This window comes from Crotalus tigris, unplaced genomic scaffold (assembly GCF_016545835.1).
Source record: "Crotalus tigris isolate CLP2741 ecotype Arizona unplaced genomic scaffold, ASM1654583v1 scf7180000017783.2778290, whole genome shotgun sequence".
In the NCBI taxonomy this organism is placed as follows: Eukaryota; Metazoa; Chordata; class Lepidosauria; order Squamata; family Viperidae; genus Crotalus; species Crotalus tigris.
The window spans coordinates 290,141-303,670 of NW_024096633.1; the positions used below are offsets into that span (position 1 = coordinate 290,141).

The 13,530-nt window shown below is 42.2% G+C and overlaps 1 protein-coding gene across 3 annotated transcripts in view; it reads left to right on the forward strand.

Moving 5' to 3' along the window:
* The first annotated feature begins 2,003 nt into the window (after positions 1-2,003).
* CDH7 (cadherin 7) overlaps positions 2,004-13,530 on the forward strand; it is a 126,387-nt gene continuing 114,860 nt past the window's right edge. The window contains exon 1 of one of the 3 annotated variants that reach the window (XM_039342272.1): positions 2,004-2,030. The gene's annotated coding sequence lies outside the window, so the exon portion shown is untranslated. Of the gene's footprint in view, positions 2,031-2,381; positions 2,512-13,530 lie in introns of those variants that run through there. The other 2 variants (XM_039342273.1, XM_039342275.1) reach the window with 2 other exon arrangements.

Sequence of the window (13,530 nt, forward strand, 5' to 3'; positions counted from 1 at the left end):
ACTTAGTGTTCCCACACACCATGTTCCAAAAGCATCCTGCCAACATGATTCTTCCACTTCACTTTAACTAGCTTTTTTAGAACATGAAGTTTTTCTAATTAAGTTGAAAAACGTGTGCTTCTTTTTCTCTTTACTTCTGTAATCAGTCTCCCTCCCTTAATCTCACTTGCAACCTGCTTCTCTCACACATTCATCCTTTCCATTCTAGAAATAAGAAATGCTTATAATAAGATAAGTACAAGATAGAACCAGTAAAAATCAAGGGTTGCAAAGGGAGCTGCTACATTGAAGAGAGAGAAGTCTCAGATTAAGTTGGAGAGAAAAAAATATTTTTTTCCTGGCTTTTCTTATTCTGATTTTGAAAATGTAATTGTCATCTTACATTTGTTAGGACAGTGCAACTTCTAAAAGAAAACCTACTGGAGATTCAAGATTTTAGGAAATAATGCTGCATGCGTTATTCTCCTAAATCTAGTGAGATGGTCATATTGCAGTGCACAGAATGGTGAGCTGCACTTGAATATGTTCAGATACTTTTATTACATTTATATTGATTCAGAAAAATATTACCAAAAGAATATTCTGTCATAAGAATGCTGCTGAAAGAATATGTCCCACTATGGCCAATTAAGCTTTGTTCTTAGTAAACGTGGATAGACCTGTGTCCTTAATTAATTTTTTTTTAAGAAGATGGCATTTAACTCTGAGTAACTAATGATTGTGGCTTAAGTGTTAGGTTTGCAGTAGTCTAAGGTCAGCTGCTTGTATTTTGATTATTTTCAAGAGGCTTTACTGGATCTCCTGCTGCCTACAGTGAGGCAGATGGTTCCTGAGAAAAAAGGGACTGGGTCTTCCTTTTGGATTGTACTCTCTGGGAAGTATCCCTGCCCTACAGCATCCTTTACCTTCCTGGGCTTTTAATCTAGGGTTGTTGGGGTTTTTCTTTGAAAAAATAATGTGACGTTCTTTTATCTTATTATCTTATTGTGTTTTTCAGCCTCAGAGCCGTAATAACAGCAGCAAGTCTGGGGTCACCACATCAAGTCTGGATTGTCTCCTAACCCTTCTTCTCTATTTGCAACACAGGGGAGGATAAGCATCCAATGATTGGTAGTTGAGTGGGAAGGTTCACTTACAGATCTCTTTGAAAGTAGAACTAGGGCAGACTGAGGAAGCAGAAAGAGTAAACCTATAAAGAAAATAACTTCTGATTAGGGCATGGTTTCTCTTCCTGCCTAGGGAGCCCAACTGATCATGGCTCCTATGGCAAGCTACGTGTAAATACATCACTTCTCACCTCCAGCGTCAGTTTTAACGCACTTTTAAATGCAAATCCCTTTCCAGGAGCTAGATCAGCTGCCAACCCCTTCCCTTGTGTCAGAGAAAAGTGCCTAGCTTTCCTTTGGTGCCATCTAAATTCGTCCTTCTCAAAGATTATGGGCGGTTATGGTAAGGGGCTAGAATTGAACGGGACGGGGTGGTGGTGGTGGAAAATAGAGGATAAATAAAAAAATAAAAAAAATCGTCACCGGTTGCAAAGAGCGATTTTGTTATGCCTAAAAAAAGAAATAAGGCGTGGGGTGGGGTGGGGGAAGGAGAAGAGGGAGCCGACTTCCTTCCAGCTCAAAGACTCAACTTCTTTTGGGCTCTTTTGAGGGATCCATATGCAGCTGTGAGACACGGCCGAAAGGAACTCCCGCCTGACCTAGAGAGTCACGGTCACATGGCGAATGTCCTCGACCACCAGGACCCGGAAGGCTCAGCCTCGGGGAAAAAAAAAATAGCAGGTTTTGAGGCAGGTTCCCTAATTGCTGATGCAGGACGATTTCCACTCGCGTGGGGGACGATTGTGCTGACTGCAAAGCCCGGAAAAAGGGCCGGGGGGAGGAGAAAGGAGCCGGGGGGCGTGCGGAGCCAGCTGCTACGCTGTACTGTGGGGCTTTTCGAAACTCCGGACGGGCTCGATCTTCCTTAAGGGGTAAAGCTTTTCTTGATCAAAATCCGCTTTTTTCTACCCCTCCCACGGCAGGGTAGGTACTAAACGTCTCTCTTTCCGCGCTCGTTATTTTTTTCTCCCTCACCGGCGAGGCGGAGCTGCTTCGCCCGAGAAACGCAGAGAGCTCGCCTCGCTTCTTGAGCGTGGAGGGAAAGACGCACGGGCTAAGCAGCCGCCGCCGCCGCCGCGCTCGACCGGGGAACAGCCCATTGGGCGAGGAGGGGTGGGGATCGCAAGGCAGGAGCAGCGCCCCTCGCCGCTTACTGGCTCTCGCGGCCTCTCGGCGTGCTCTGATTGGACGGAAGGGAACCCCCCCCCACCCCCACCCCCGTGCCGGGGAGTCTGCTCAAGCAAAGGGGCTTGCCTAAGCCTGCAAGTTCTATAGCGAAGCGGGGCGCACATGGTCGAGAATCAGCAGCAAGGACTTCTCCGTGGCATCCTCTCCATTTGGATTAACGGTTCCTCGCGGCGGCAGCGGCCGAGTGGCCAGAGGCAAGTCCAAAGAAAACGACCCGGTAAGACTACCTCCTTGAACAATTGCGATTGTTCACAGCCCTCCTCGCAACCCCGCTTCCCTAGTCTCAGGGCAAAGACAGGTACCAGGCTGCGGGGAGATTCCCGAGCCGGCGCTCTGCCTTCCGAAGTTTCCTTTCCCTCGCGTGGCTCTTCCAGTTCTCCGTAGCAAAGATCCCGCAGATGCCAATAGCTTTTCCGGAGAGAAAGTGAGATGTAGCGTACAGTGTCCTCAAAAAGCCTTCGTTGGTAGCAGATCGGTCCTCTTCCTTCCCCTCGCCCGGATCTGTCATGCAGCAAGGAGATAGCTGGGCGCAATCGGGAAGTCCTGCTCTTAAACGACCCCTTAAAAAAAAAAAAAAAAGAGAGAGAGAGAGAGAGAGAGAGAGAGAGAGAAAGCCGCCGGAAAATTTCTCCGGCGGCCGCGATAAATCACGTAGGCAAGCTGGGACGAGGTCAGTCGCCCTTGTAAAAGGAAGCCACGCACCAATCCGCTAGCAAAAAGCACACGAAAGAAGCGAATATCCCCTTTCGTCCTCTCTGTTTTGCGGGAAAACTCAGGTGCCGGCAGTTTTGTGCTAGTCTTGATATTTGGCGCTGATGCCGTCGGCTGAAAAGCTAGCGATGCGGGAAAATCGCCTCCGCCTCTGACTCTCTTGTTTTGGATGCTTCCCAGTTTTGCAAGCGAGACGCGGGCATGTTTTAAAATTAGCATTCACTCTTTGTAAGGTTGACTTTGCGGGGTTGAGGGTTTCCTGCTGACCTGCTTCATAAGCATATTTGTGTAGATGCCCTAGATAGAAAGAGCTGGCTTTTTACCTTGTTGGACTTAATGTTCAGATGTGGTTAGATCAATAAAGTAAAAAAGAAAGAAAAAAAGACTAATATTCACATATTGCTTTTGTGATTCTGTTGAGTTCTAATTACCTTAAAAAAACATACAATTATGGAAAAAAAAAGGTTGTGGCTAGTAGTGCTTTTTTGATTGTACAGATTGGGATCATTGATACTTCATTTTGGGGGGGGGTCATTGAGAAGCCTTGTTTCTAGAGTCAGAACAGACTTGAAGTGGCTTGTTTGACATTATGGCTTCTTAAAAGTGTTATTGGTGTATCTCTACCCCTCCCCCACAAAGGGATGATTTTAACCTTTTGTTAGATATAATCAAGAGGTGCCTTGCCAGAAACCCAATATTGTCAATCAGCGGCATCTCCTGTGCCAGGCAATGATAGAAAAAAAGAAAAGAAAAGCAGCCTATTGTATAGATTGATGAGTTTGTTTTCCCCTGGTGACCAATTTTGGTGAAAGTTGTTTTGAAGTTAACCCTAAAGATATCTTTTCCCCAAATACCTTTTAGCAAAAAGGTGAATGCATATTGTAATTTGTGGGGCAAGCTCAACTTGTTTTGAAAAACTGGAATGCTGAGTATGATGTTATGCTCAATACATGATAAAAACAACTGATGAAAAATGAGCAAGAAAGATATTTTGTCAGTATGTTAAGCAACCTCAAGGTCACAGAGTTTAGCAATGACACTGGATCTCATTCAAAGTACATACTCCCTATTATGTTTACCTTTGAAATCTGTGATTAAAAATAGGTTCAGGCTTCTGTAAAAATTTAGCTTCAAAGGCATCCTAAGGGCTGGGTTCAGCTGTAAGTGGTTATCCTGTTTTGTTTAAAAATAATGACAAAGAATCAGCTAATCAACAAATAGTAGTGGGAGAGTGTTTGATGGGAGAGGGGAGATTCAATAAAACAATGTTCTGCTGATTTAGTTCTATTACTAATATGCCATCACTGCTGGCATATTAGACCAGTAAGCAGAACATAGCAATATATAATCTACTACTCAAATCAATAAGGCTCTTCAAATGTAAATGTCAAAAGTTTATGGCTTTTTTTAGAACTACATCTGGAAGTATTGAGTTGATTAATCTGAAAGAGAAAACTTCCCCCATTCATAAGTTGTGCGTCTGTGCGAAGTTGCTGAAGTCAAGTTTATCTGTGCAAAGTAGAATAATATAATTAATGAATATCTTGGTAGGTTGGAAGGATGGTGTTAACAATACTTTCACAACTTTCCTTCTACTTGTTTATGATTATGATCCTTCTCTAACATGTAAAAGTGTATTGTAGAACTTTTGTGGAATTGTAATTCAGCCTTACTCCAATTGTTGTGCCTTTATCATTTGTATATTGTGCCTTAGAGCATCATCCTAGATGTTTAACGATATGCATGTGCTTATATTTAGAAAAGCCAGCTTCTCAAAGCTTTTCTTTGTTACTCATATGGAAACCTATTTGATTCATTCTAAATCAATGTCCTTTCCCCAAACAGAGGTGATTGTGCTTGTTTTAGTTCTCAAAGCCTTCTAAATGCAGTTGGCTAATATAAGTTGCTTCTTATCAACTTCTAAGCTAAGGGAACTGAAATCGGATCTGAATAGCTAGGAGTTAGGTATATAGGGTAATCTGGAAGAAACTGACACTTGAATTTGCATCTCATTGGCTATTTCACTACCAAATATTTCAGTGGCACCTTTAGGAAGCTATCCTCACTGATTTTAATTGATTAGGCACCATTTGTTCCTGGATATTTTCATGCCAGGTCCATTGTCCTGCTTTTTCAGGAGAGTAAGGCATCCTTGCTTGGAGAGGGAGCATAGTAGAAGACAGATGATGCTTACCTCAGCCTTTACCACAGCTGTACATGCAGCTATAAGCAGCAGTGCATGAGTGCCTCCTTTGGGAATATAATGGCTCTGCAGGGAACTGCCACAAAGTCATTCTTGGAAATTATGGATAAAGGCAGAATCTGCTAGAATGCCTATAGATCAGTGAATAGATTGTTTCTTTTCGCCTATTTGCATATGGACATGAGGGTCATCCTTGTATCTTCAGTTCCGAATGATGGAGCATGTACTATAGAAGGACTGAGAGTTGGTGTATCTGATCACCAGGGCAAACAAGAGAAGCTGCCATTTCAAAGACAAAGCATTTCAAAGAGATGTAATGGGATCTTTATCTACATATTTGAAATGACCAATGCATATTTGAAATACATTGGAAAAGTTTAGAAGGTGGTTTGTCTTTCCTTAATAGGAAAGGCTTCTTCTGACTTTGGTTAACAAATGGGGTGGATTTTCTAGCTTTGTTTCTCAAATCAAAGCACACTTTCATCAAAGCAATTCAAATGGTTACAACTCAGCACTATTTCTTGAGCCTCCTGTAATGAATTGTAGTTGCTTTTCTGTTTTCTTATTTGTAGAAAGCTGTGCTGTTCACAAAAGTGTGCCTATTGCTTTTGTGTAAACTTGCAGCCTTTGAAGAAACCTGCAGTTAGAACAGTATAGCAAGGCAACATGGTAGGACAATTTGCATTCATTTAGATTTCACAAAATGTGTAATATGTGTTACTGTGTGTCATTCATTTTTTAATAACAGGAACAAGTTTGATATTTAGTATACTTATCTAGAAGAAGAAGTTGAATGACCTTATGCCGCTTGAGTTTCAAAGAACTATCCTCCTGAAGAGTCCTTCCATACTTTTTCCAATAAACTGTACTCTGAATCAGCACTTGCAATCTAAATTAATTGTCAGTTAATTATATAATGCATACTGTAATTATCTGGAGTTTTCCTTCTCTTAAAAAGCAACTGTTCACAGAAATAAAATAAATCTTTTTGTAAATCAAAAAGAAGGAAAAGAAAAATCCCAAGACCAGAGTAATACTTTTTAAAAACTCACAGGAAGGACCAAAAGTTGTGACAATTTTCTTGGGAAAAGTCTGAAACAAAATGATAAATTTGTAAGGCTATAACTACATCTGATCTTTTATTATGGGACAAACTTGCTGCTTTGGCAGTATTAAAGGAGTAATCATTTACCTGCTGTGGATATTAATCAACATTTGCAACACAGTGGGAGTTGCTTCAAATAAAGAGCTCAGAGTAGTGTGAAAATGAAGGACTTGCTTTTGGTGACCTTCATAGATATGATTTTCAAGAAAGCATTGTCTGTGCTTCCTGTAAAGTGTATTTCGAGAGATAGTAAGTATCAGGGTCAACAACTGGTCAATTCCATAATACTGAATTATTTGGGGCATTAAGAGAACAAAAAAAATCTGAGGCAATTCATGGAGGATTTTAAAAAGCTACATATGTATTTGCAAATGAAGACTGAGATAGCTCCGTTGTAGAATCTATGCTGGGAAAACTCGTCTTACCTTGTAAAAACAGTTGTCCTAAGATACTTTTTTAAACAATTGTAGTGCTTTGGGGAATAGTTATGAGAACAGAGACAAAGAAATGTATTGATCAAGCAGAGGCCAATGCAATATGAAAGGTAGATAGCTTTAATACAAAAGTCTAGATGAGTTTAATGTAGTGGTGTTAAAATCAGTGCATCTAAAAACAGTAAGTAGGAGGAGATTCTCCTGTAATTAAACATGCTATTTATGTCATGAAAAGAGTTTCATTCAATGATTCAAGGCCTCAAAGTCACATTACATTCTAATTAAGACGCTACTGAGAATTAAAAGGTAGACTCTTGTTTGAATTCATCTCAGCTCTTGGGCACTACATGGACACATTTCTGTGTCAGGAATATGGCTCAGGGATGTTTTATTTCAGATTTCTAATGTAATCTAAGTCCTAGGATTTCCTGATATCCATTCAGCTAACCAGGTATGATTTAACTTTAACTTAGCTTTTTGAGATCAGTTAACTTTGGCTATATATTGTTGTCTGTCTGGGTAATACTGATAATCATTATAATCAAATGCAATAATTAGCATTTTTAAAAGATGAATAAAATCTTAGCTATATGAGACAGCATACATTTTGATGATTAAGTGCTATTGAGTTGGTTTCGACTCTTAGTGGCAAAATAGTTACACTTTCTTTATGATTGTTCATGAAGCAATTAACCCTATTAGTCATTCATTCTTACATAAAAAATCAGTCTAAAAATAAGTCTCTTTTTCAGCATAACATGTGATGTACAGAACTAGAGGATTTTTTTAACTTGTGCACTGTTTGTTCTTTGGCTACAATTAGATGTTTAGTATATGTATTGTGACTGCAAAATGTTTTCATCAAGTGTTTTGCCCAAGCATTTATTGTATATTCTAAAGACATTCAAGGTTGAGACGAGTATATTTTAAAACAAAAAAACTTGAAGTTGCTTTCTCCTTCACTTAGTACTGTATTCTTTGAAGCAGAGATGACACAAATGACACCAAAATGGTAGGAGGAAGGTACAATCACTTTATTGCTTTTGGTGACATTAGTATCTGTTGCTCAAGGTGACAGACATAAGGCTAAATGTATGCCTTGGCAGTTAAAAGGCCTTTCTGTAATTTGAAGCCATGATGATATTTAATGACTTTGTACAGTAAATGATCCTGAAAGGATGGCTATTCCGACATATGCTCCCATATCCTAGTAATGTGTATATTTGTTTACCGTTCTTAGACATCTATATGAAACACAATCAAGCATATTTAATAAACAACTGGCTGTTCTTCAAGAATGCAAGGGTATTACAGAGACTGCTTTCTCATATTTTAACAAACTGAATGCATTGCAATGTTAAACAAACTGGAAAGGCAACTACATAAAAGTAAAGAATTTCTGCAGATAAAATAACAACCATTAAGGCCGAAGCAAGTAAACTATCCAATTGGAAAAATGTGTTGCCACTTAACTGAACAAAAATAATTAGAATGACAAAACTCTGTGCTTTCAAACTCTTCAGCAATGGGTAAATAATAAATTCCTACAAAGGATCAGGGATTCTATAGGCCAGACATATCAAACACAAAGACTGCAGGTCAAATCCAGCCTGCTATGTGGTTAGATTTGGCCCCTGGAGCTGCCCTGGAAACTGCAAAAGACAAGTCCACAGTGTCTTGGCCCAGCCCAGGCCAACCAGGCGCTGATCTGCCGTGCTGCCTTGGAACCAGCGAGGGACCGCTCCCTCCCCGCCTTCTGGGTGTGCTTACAGAAGGTGGTAAATGTGTGTGGCCTGGGGGATTATGTTCTGAACACTTTCCTTCCACCCAGGACACCAGCCCTTGATGGCTCTAGGGCAGCCCCAGGGATCAAAGGCTAACCACATTCCACACCAAGTTATAGATCAGCACTAGTGCCTCCATGCCCCACTCACCTGCCTGGCCTCGCAGCCTGCAAGGCTTCCCTTTCACTGGGACCTCCTTGCCCCCCGAGTGGGAAAGCCATGGCTGCCGGCGGCACGGCCACTGGCAACGCTGCCAATCTCTCCCCTTCTGCTTGCCTCTTCCTGAGCATGGAGGAGACAGATTGGGACCCGTGTTTGTGTGAGTGTATGTGTGCGCACGTGCGTGAGGGGCATCTCACCTCTTGCAGCCCTATACTGTGATGTTGGGGAGGAAAAGAACAGGAGAGGTAAGAGAAGCTATGATGGATGGGAGCTTCTTCCAATCTTCCACCGGGCTGGGGGCGGGAGCTGAGGGGGGACAGGGTGTGATGTGATTGGCGGCACATTGAGAAAAAGAAACAAGTACTCCCAAAAAACATTAGTTTGCAGCCTGCCATTGCAGAAGGTTTCTGTTGAGGGAACGGGGCTGCAAAGGGTGAGAAACACGCACACCCCACGTGTGCACGCACTTGCACACATGCACCACAAACATATGCACAGGTCTGGAAGAGGTGAGCTGAGCCACGCAGAGGCAATACAGGGGGGAGAGGAAGCCTTTGCCGACTGCTGCCTCCTTGTTGCCACTTCTGCCCGGAGCCTCTGGCAGCTTAAAAGAATCAAGAAAGCAAGGAAGAAGGGAGGGAGGGAAAGAGGAAGGAAGGAGAGGCAACTTGGTTGGAGATGCTCCAGTTCAAAGGAGAAAGCAATTTTGTGTTCTGTTTTGTCACAGACAGAACTTTGTTGTCAAGTTAACATTGTTATTCTTGAATTGTGAGCTCTTAGGAAAGTATCCCCTCCTTGTATGTTGCAAGCAGCTAATTCCAGTGGCAAAAAGAGGACAAAGCAGAGAGGGGAAAATATTTTCCCTTTCAGTCTGAATTAGACCAAGGCAGGGTCCCTACAGGAGAGCCCTTTTAAGGATTATGTATTAATAGAAAAGCAACTAACCTACCTCTGTTCATAAAAGCTAAAGCTGTTGCACATAAAAAACAGAGGAGTTTTGATCAACTATCACAGCCACCATTTTGATAGTTTTGCTCTACTGTTGTCTGTGGATGCCCCCACTAAATGCAAGCATGAGATAAACTGAGCCTGGTTTGTTCTCAGTCTTTTAAGTTACCACAGACTACTAGTAAAAGTGGCATTTGATCACAAGGCAAGGAGGCATCGAGAAATGTTTCCCCTTTTGCATTTTAGCATCAAGAAGGAACAGAAAAGGAGAAAAGGAAAGAGGAAAGATAAAGAAAAAAGAAGGAAAGAGGGGAAGAAAGAAGAATAAAGAGGGAAGGAAAAAGAAGAAATGTGAAGAAAGGAAGGAAGGAAGGAAAGAAGGAAGGAAGGGGATTATAATGAGAGAGAGGGAGGATCTGAGGGAAGTCCTGCCTTAGCACTTGGGCACCAGCAGACCTGTTGCCCTTTTACCATCCCCTTGTCCCCTCCTCCTAATCTCCCCTGGTGATCTTTCATTCTATTGCTGAGGATGCTTTAGTTACAAAGCAGGAGAGTTACAAAGCCAGTTTCCTTGCCCTTCTGCACAAACCATGAGCAACCTGGCCAAGGAGAGAAAGAACAGCAACAGCAGCTTTGAGGAGGAGGTAAGCTCAGCAGGGCACCCCCTTGGGAAAGCAGGGCTGGGAAGGGCTGGCTGGGCTGTGGGGTTCCGGTGCCCTGGGAGCTCGAGGACCAGGCTGGGCACTTGCCCTCCACTGCCCAGGTCTCTGGGTAGCCTGCACCACCATCCGGGTGTCCTCTGCATGGCCTGAGAGGGACAGTGAGGCTCCTCTGGTAGACAAGAGTTTGGCACTCACCCTGGTCTCACCTTCCTCCACAGTGGGTTCCCCCAGCCCCACCCGGACCACACAGTTGCCCCCTGACACAAGTGACATTGAGCTGGCTATGCCCACCCTAGCCATGCCCACCCAGGCCCCCAAAATCAACCACAATCCTGATGTAGCCTCAGTGAAATCAAGTTTGACACCCCTGCTGTAGGCCAATCTTACCCACTTGATAGATTTTATTCAGTATCCTAGATAGATAAAAATACCTGAATATCTGACATTGGGTATGCCCAGATTTTTCTTTAGAATTATTTTGGGCCACCATTCCTTTGGTTTAGAATAGTAATTCTTTCCAGCATCACATTCTCCTGAGGGAACTTTTGGTTTTCTCTGTTATTAAGAAAGCTGTTTGTCATATCAAGACAAGTATATTTATTGCTAGAAATACAGGAAGCCTACCTGAGGCATTATTGTAGCTGGCCATGGTCTACACATTAGTGTAGTACTGCATATATACCCCCTTTGTCCATGTATAATCCTCTGCCCTTACATTTTCAAAATATATGGAAGCCAATATCTATAGATTGTTGGAGCTGGTGGGGTGGACATTTAGTAAGGTAACAGAGTTGGAAAGGAATGTAGAAGTCATTTAGTCCAACCCCCTGTTATCACAGGAGACCTATACTATTTCTAATAAATGACTATCCAGTCTCCTCTTAAAAGACTCCAGTGATGGGGCACCCATAACTTCCAAAGACAATTTGTTCCACTGGTTAATTTTTCTCACTGTTAGGAATTTTTTCCTTAGTTCTAAGTTGCTTTTCTCCTTGGTTAATTTCCATCCATTGTTTCTTGTCCTCCCTGCAGGTGCTTTGGTAAATAAGTTGGCCTCCTTTTCCTTGTGGCAGCCTTTCATTTATTGAAAGACTGTTATCATGTCACTCCTGGTCCTTCTTTTCACTATATTAGGTATACTGTACCAAGTTCCTGCAATTGTTCTTCATATGTTTTACCTTCTAGGCCCCTATTCATTTTTGTTGCTCTTCTCTGAACTCTTTCCAGAGCCTCAACAACTTTTTTGACTGATGAATATGCATGGTCTGCAGGAAGCTGATTTCTGGGTGATGACAAGGTCACAGTTTAACTGGACCTCAAATGGCATAAATAACAAGAATGCTATATCTGGAAAATGGAAGAAAGTTGTAGATTGTCTTTATGATAAACCAGAATTGGAATTAAGACGTTAAGGCAAATATTGCTAGAAACTATATTTCATGGAGAGGAAAAATGCAATAAGCCCCCCCCCATATGATTCCCAGAGACTATGTGGAAAAGACCCTCCAGTTTTCCTAGCAAGACTCTGCCATTGCTTCCTTTCTAGGTCTGAGAGAAAATGACTGGCCCAAGCTCACCCAATAAGCTTTGTGTCTAGGGCAGAACTAGAACTCCCAGTTTGTGGCTGGATGCTTTAATCACATTAACCACACTAGTTCTCTGCTAATTTCTTTAGCAGTCCCCAATTCCTGATACCGCACAATTTTACAGTGGCATTGGAAAAATACCTTTATTTCTTCTCAATTTATGGCTGAGTTTATACATTAAAGCTCCATTCCAACATGGCAATTTTCATGCTCTTCTTCAACTTTAGAAGGAAAAGTAGCAGCAATTTTATGTCACAATAATCAAGGTTATTATGGCAGTCCTGGAATATAAATGTTTTTTTAGAGCAAGGCATTTCAGAGTGGTTGGGGAAAAAAAAGACCCTAACACATTGCAAATGTTTTACTGACATTTCTTATGAAAATTGAGTTGGTATTTTTATCCCCGGTTAAATAACAATCTGCTGCCTCTCTGAAATAAGATGACAGTTTATCAATATCAGATGGTTACAATAACCAAGTTGGATTTGTGTGACTTTAGTGACAGCGGAGAGAACAACAAAGGTTAACTAAACTTAATTGTGGTTCAGCTGAATGCAATAGGGTTTGCAATTAGGGAGTAAACAGTGAGAAACCATGATTCAAAGAAGATTGAAATGCATGATTTATACTAAATCTGGTTGGTAAGATTTATGAATGAGAAAGAAACCCTAGTTTTCAGGGGTCTTCAAACTTGGTTCTTTTATGACTTGTGGACTTCAACTCCCAGAATTCCTCAACCTACGTGCCAGTATGACAAGGAAAGGCATATAGATTTTGGCTTCTTGAATTCTTTCCAAATCCTTCACCAGAATTAGCTGTAAGAGGTATCTGTATTTTCTTGTTGCATCGCTTTGTATATAGCATATTTCTGTGTGTTTCTATGCTCACTTTGCTGAAAACATAGCAGCACCCGTACCTCTAGAATCTGTTAACTACACAGATCTCAAAAAACTACTCAAGGAACACTTCCAGCCCAAGCTGTCTGTCATCGCTTGGCGCCACACCTTCGAACAGAGCGATCAGCGACCCGGAGAATCAGCCAAAGAATACATTGCTGTGCTGAGAAAAGCCGCTAAACACTGCAAGTTCAAGGACCTAGAAGAACGGCTGAGAGACAGATTTGTATGCGGACTGAGGCATAGAGAATTACAGCAGAGACTTTTTGCTAAAGAAGACTTATCATTCCAAGATGCCTTGAGAGAGGTTACTGCAGAAGAGGCAGCGGGCGGCGCCATCAAGAACATGAGGCCGATCAGAAGCACTCCAAAGGCTGCGTCCGTGCACCAGGAAGGAGCCCAAAGGAACCCAGAGGAGGATCCTGACGATGAAGTAGACCGTCTCTACCCCACGAAAGAAGGGAAACAGAAAGGAAGCTCTTCAGCTCTCCCCAAGTGCCTCGGTTGTGGAGGTCGCCACAAGAGGACCGACTGTAGATTCCGCTCCGCTATCTGTAGAGTATGCGGAAAGCAGGAACACATTGCAGCTGTATGTCTGGGCCGTCAAAAGCTTTCTTACAGGCCAACATGATTCGTCATGCCACCTCTGCGCATTTCCACCCGTCCACCAACGGTATGGCTGAACGCATGGTTCGCATCACCAAGGACACCTTGAAGAAAATTACCTATGGAGATTGGCATCACA